This window comes from Neovison vison, chromosome 2, assembly GCF_020171115.1.
Source record: "Neovison vison isolate M4711 chromosome 2, ASM_NN_V1, whole genome shotgun sequence".
Taxonomy (NCBI): domain Eukaryota; kingdom Metazoa; phylum Chordata; class Mammalia; order Carnivora; family Mustelidae; genus Neogale; species Neogale vison.
In genome coordinates this window covers 214,350,310-214,356,309 of record NC_058092.1, presented here as the reverse complement: position 1 = coordinate 214,356,309, position 6,000 = coordinate 214,350,310, and positions in this window count along the sequence as shown.

The window sequence follows — 6,000 nt, the reverse complement described above, 5'->3', positions numbered from 1 at the left end:
GAAAGGAATTTTTCTCAACTGCTAATGAACAGGAGGCTCGGCTCCCGGCCCTCCCCTCCCCCCCCCGCCCCGGCCCTCCCCCTTCGCCACCCCAGCCCCCCTCCCCCCCACTTTCTTTTCTTCTCGGCCTCTGCTCCGGCCTGGAAGGCTCCGGGCTGCGGTCGGAGCCAGCCTGCGGCGGTGGGGACGGGCCGAGCCAGCCGGGCCAGGCTGCCTCCCTCAGAGCCCAGCCATCTTGGGCTCCTGGCTGCGGCCGCGGTGGCCAGGGGTCCGGGCGCGCTCGCTCGAGGGTCCTGCAGCGGGCTTTCTCTCTCTCTCTCTCGGTGGGATTTTTTTTTTTTTTTTCAAGGGGAGGGCTGGCGGCCTCCCTTAAATTAGGAGAGAGAGAGGAGAAAATGCCAACTCCCGATTTCTCTCCACCTCTGCTCCACCCACCCCGGTCCTTTCCAAAAAATAAAAAAAGATTAGAATTGGAAGAAGTCGGCAGAAAGGCGAGCTCCGGCGGCCCCCGGCTGCTGCCCAGGCGACGCGTCCGGGGCGGGCCCACGCCAGTCGCTCTGTCTGTGGGTCCGTTTGTCCGCCCGAAGCTTCACAACTGAGGGGAGGGCACTTCGGGCAGGGTCTCCGCAGCGGCAGTCGCCTCAGAGCTTTATCCTCAGATCAAAAAAAAAAAAAAAGGAAAAGGAAAAAAAACCCCAACACTCTCATCAGGGCCACCTTCAGCCATCTTGCGCGTATTATTATTTCAGGAATAATCTGTTTAATAAAAATAGCTGCGTCTCTGGCCCCCTCCCCCGCATTCTGGGCTCCCCGCCCCCTTTTAATAATAATCTCGATAATAAAAATGATCTGCGCGCCGGGCAGTTCTTTTCCTGCTTCTGCTCGCTACGGCTCCAGCTGTCCCCCCGGGAAGGGGGCGCCGGGGGGGGCGCGACTGGGGCTGGGGCGGGGGTGAGTCCCTGCTGCCCGTCAGTCGGCCCCCTCCGCCTTAGCAGCGAGGGAAGGGCGCCCTCGCCGCTACCTCGCCTTTGGAAGGAGGGCGGGCGGGGGAGGGGCCCCGGCTCGTGGGACCGGCTGGAGGGGCGCACAGGGGTCCCCGATCTTCCCGCCACAGTCTGGCCTCGGAGTCTGCAGCCCGGGGCGAGGGGATACAATGGGCTCCGAGCAGAGTGCGTCCGGCAGGGTGGAGATGCGGGCGGGCAGGGGTCTGCGGTGAGCCGGACTCTCGAGGTAGAGCGGAGACAGGCGGAGGGTGGTGTCCCTACATCAAGGCCGGTCCCGCTACACGGGAAGGGGGCGGGGAGACGGGGAGGAGGACGGGTGGAGAAAGCGGCAGCGCAACTGCGGCGCCTTTAATCAGCACCCGCTGGTTCGGCCCACCCGGCACTGGAGACCCGGACCGACAGGGAGGGGAGGGGGGAATAAGGGCGGGGCGTATTGTCCGGAAGTGCTGTTACAGCTGCTGGAGCTCCCGGCTCCTCCCCTTTTTCCTGTCTGGAGTTGGGGCTGTTCCGGAGGCTGCTCCCGCTATTGGTCGCCAAGCTAAGGCCCCGCCTCTTTAGGGCGGAGCAGACGCGAGAGCCTCACGTGACTTGCACTTACTTCGGTACATTAAACACTAGGGTGGGAGGAGAGTTCCGCGCTACTTAAAAGGGCGATGATGCCGCTGCGTAGTGGGACCACCTCTTCCTGGGCTTTTTCACCCGTAGCTCTTTTTACCTGGGCGGAAAGGGAGGGTTTATCAGTCTGCTCCTTCGGTCTGATGTAAGTGAACAGGGAACTGTAAAGGTTCACCGTGGCTATTTCCCCATGTCCTTAATACTTTCCCCCACATATCTGACACTTAAAACTACCAAGCAAAATAGGCATTGTAATCCCTTTTCTATTAATAAGGAATGAAGACTTAAAGAAGTGGAGGTCGATGGGTCCTTTAACAAATATTTTAACAAAAGCCTGGAAGTGCCAGGCATTTTTCTGGACCCTGAGATTCCCTGGAGAACATATACATAATAATAATGATGATGATTAATACTAATATAATCATATCATAAGTATTGTTATTTTATAATATATATAAATATTAGTGTTGCATATACTGGATAATTTCTGTGATAGAGAGTAAGGGGCTCACACAGGGCTCCTCAGAAAAGTGACATGAGCCAAGACCTGAATATTCAGGAGTCATCAGGCCATTAACAACCCTGGGAAAGAGTGCTTCAGTCAGAAGAAAAAACAAATGGGAAAGCAACAGATTAGGCATGCTCCAGGGCAGAAAGAGGCCCTCCAAGGGAGAAGACAAGTAGGGGACAGAACATGCAGGGTCTTCTAGGTCATGGTAAGACTTGAAGATGGTTATGAGAAGCCCTCAGATTTGGGATAAATTCTGGAAGTAGTGTCAACAGGACTAGATAAGGATTAGATATGGGGTGGAGAGGAATCAACACATTAATAGGAATGGGATAGGAATGGGATCAAGATGTGCTTATCACTGTATATAGTATGTCCTTTTGAACTTTCTTTTTTTTTTTTAATTTTTTTTTTGTTGTTTTTTTGTTTTAAAGATTTTATTTATTTATTTGACAGAGAGAGATCACAAGTAGGCAGAGAGGCAGGCAGAGAGAGAGAGAGGAGGAAGCAGGCTCCCTGCCGAGCAGAGAGCCCGATGCGGGACTCGATACCAGGACCCTGAGATCATGAGCTGAGCCGAAGGCAGCGGCTTAACCTACTGAGCCACCCAGGCGCCCCGTGTCCTTTTGAACTTTCAAAATGTTACTAGGTATATATTATTTTTTATCCCTCCAAAATGTTTTTAAATGATTCTTAGAGGAGTTGTCCCTCAGCAAGTCTGCATGATGGTAGCACACACCAAGAAGGAGAAAATTGAAGAGAATGAGCTTGGGTGGGGAGATTTTTCAGTAGCTCTAAGTTAAATTTGAGTTGGCTCCGATATCCCAGTGGCGATGTTGCAAAGACAATCGTATATACAAAGCTGGGGGAACGTTTGTACTGCGATTATAGATTTTGGAGTCATCAGCTCAGTTCTATCACTCAGTTCACATCACTCAGTTCTATTCCATTCTCACCCATTTGTATACTAGTTGCTCGCTTATTCTATTCAGTTCTGAATAGAACTGAGATTCAAATCCAATTCAGAGTAACCAGTGGGTCCCTGATCCTTCCATAAAACCAGAGGGCCTCACTGCTCTAGGAATTCTGTCTCCTTATTCCTGACTGGGGGGCTAATGTGGGCCCTCCAATGACAGAGCCCCTGTGTCTTCAGCCCTTTGCATTCCCCCCACCCCGCATGGGAGATCTTTTGTTGAATGAATGAATAAATGAATGCCTGCATGTCTGAATTAACAAACAAGGAGAAAACGGCTTCCAAGCCTAATCCTTAATCACATGCTCTAAAGATGGTACAGAGAAACAATAAACTCTAGTTTGGAGTTGTTGGAGGGTCCTTCTCTGGCTTCCTCACCAATGCCCTCCAGGATAATCTAAAGGATTCCTCACATTCCCCACCTTTCTAGACTGCCCCCCTTAACTTGTAAGATATCATACTCTTCTGGTTTTTTCCTTATCTTTCTAACCACAAACTTCTCCAATTTCCATCTCATAAATGTTGACAGTCCTGAGAGCCCTGCACTCCATCCTATCCTCTTACTAATCTATACCTGCTCCTTGAAGCCTCTCACTCCTAAAACTTTACTACTGTCTGTAACCTGGTGGCTCTCCACTCACCATCTCCGGTCAGAAAATTCACGTTCCTGGCTGCAGGTCAGTGTAGCCAACTCTGCCATCCCCCTGGATGTCTCACAGGCACGTTGAATTCAATGTATTGGAAACTAAACTCATCATCCTCTTCATATTCCAGCCCATTTTCCCCACCCCATGTGTCCCCCATCTCAGTCAGTGGGACCTGTCAGCAGCTTAGTAACCAAGCCAAGGACCAGGGAAGCGACCTTAATATCTCCCTTTCACTTCCCTTAGCCATCCAATCAGGTGTTATAGATGCTTCTCTCTCTCTCTCTTTAAGATTTTATTTATTTGTCAGAGAGACAGCGAGAGAGAGAGCACACAAGCAGGTAGAGTGGCAGATAGAGGCAGAGAGAGAAGTAGGCTCCCCGCTGAGCAAGGAGCCTGATGTGGGACTCAATCCCAGGATCCTAGGATCATGATCTGAGCCAAAGGCAGCGGCTTAACCAACTGAACCACCCAGGCATCCCTCTCTCTCTCTTTTTAATTAAGGTTTTATTTATTTATGAGAGAGAGAGAGGAAGAGAGAGAGAGAGAGAGAGAACATGCCTGCAAGCACAAGCCAGGGGAGAGGCAGAGGGAGAGAATTTTACAGCAGACTGCCCACGCATCACCGAGATTCGATTCTGTCTCAGGACCCCAAGATCATGACCTGAGCTAAAACCAAGAATCGGACATTCAACCAATTGAGCCACCTAGGCACCTATAGATCCTACAGATCCTATAGATCTTCTCTTAAATATCTCTCAGGTTGGGGGCGCCTGGGGGCTCAGTGGGTTGAAGCCTCTGCCTTGGGCTTGGGTCATGATCTCGGGGTCCTGGGATCAAGACCCATGTCGGGCTTCCTGCTCAGCAGGGAGCCTGCCTCCCCCACCCCACCCCTTGCCGGCCCCTCTGCCTACTTGTGATCTCTGTCAAGTAAATAAATAAAATCTTTAAAAAAAAAAAAAAGATTCTGGAAAAAAAAAAAAAAAAGGATCTCTCAGGTCACCCATTTGTATACTAGTTGCTCGCTTAACCTCATCCCCTGGAGGTACAATGAATATCAAAGTCAGCATGTCCAAAACTATAGTAATTTCTGTACACACTCCTGCTCCTATTCCTTTGAAGTTGTCCACTTCTCGGTGAACATCCCATAGCCAACGCTTTAGCAAATCTTGCCACTTCTTCACATCTCCATTATCTCTAGCCTGGATTATTTCCGTAGATTCGAAGCAGTTTCTCTGCTTCTGCTCTTACCTCCCAGGTCAATTCTCAACACAGTAGCCAGAGAAATCTTTTTAAAATGTGTGGACTGGGGGCGCCTGGGTGGCTCAGTGGGTTAAGCCGCTGCCTTCGGCTCAGGTCATGATCTCAGGGTCCTGGGATCGAGTCCCGCATCGGGCTCTCTGCTCAGCAGGGAGCCTGCTTCCTCCTCTCTCTCTGCCTGCCTCTCTGCCTACTTGTGATCTCTCTCTGTCAAATAAATAAATAAAATCTTTAAAAAAAAAAATGTGTGGACTGTGGGGCGCCTGGGTGGCTCAGTTGGGCAAGTATCAGACTCTTGATTTCGGCTCAGGTCATGGTCTCAGGGTATGGGATCAAGCTCCCCTGTGGGGCTCCCTGCTCAGCAGAAAATCTGCTTGAGATTCTCTCCCTCAACCCCTCCCCCTGTTCACTCTCTTTCTAAAATAAATAAACCTTAAAAATATATGTATGTCAGACTGTGTCACTTTTCGGCTCAAAATCTCCTGATGGCTTCCCACTTCAGAATAAAAGTCCAAGTTTCGTTACTGCCTGCCAGGTCCTGCACTAGCTGCCCTCTCTGTAAGCGGTCTCCTGTTATTCCCCTTCTCTCATTCTGCTCCAGCCACACTGGCTTCCTCTTGGTCCTCACATATACCTAGTGTGTTTCCCCTAAACCCAGGGTCTCTGCAGCGCTCTTTGTCTGGACCATTCTTCCTCCAGATGTTCCTATTGCACACTTCTTCCTTTGAGTTCCTTTGCTCAAATGTCACCTATACAGCGAGGCCTTCCCTGACGTCTGTATTTACAAGCACACCCCACCCCAGCCCTCTCTCTCCTCTTCTGCTTTATTTTTTCTCCATAGCACATACATCCATGTACTACATATTCTATTCTAAACAAAGACTATCTATCTCCATCACTAAAATATAAGATCTTTGAAAGGAATAATTTTTTTTTTAAATAATGTATCTCCAGAGCCTAGAACAGGAGCTATCACATAGTAGGTGTTCAATAAGT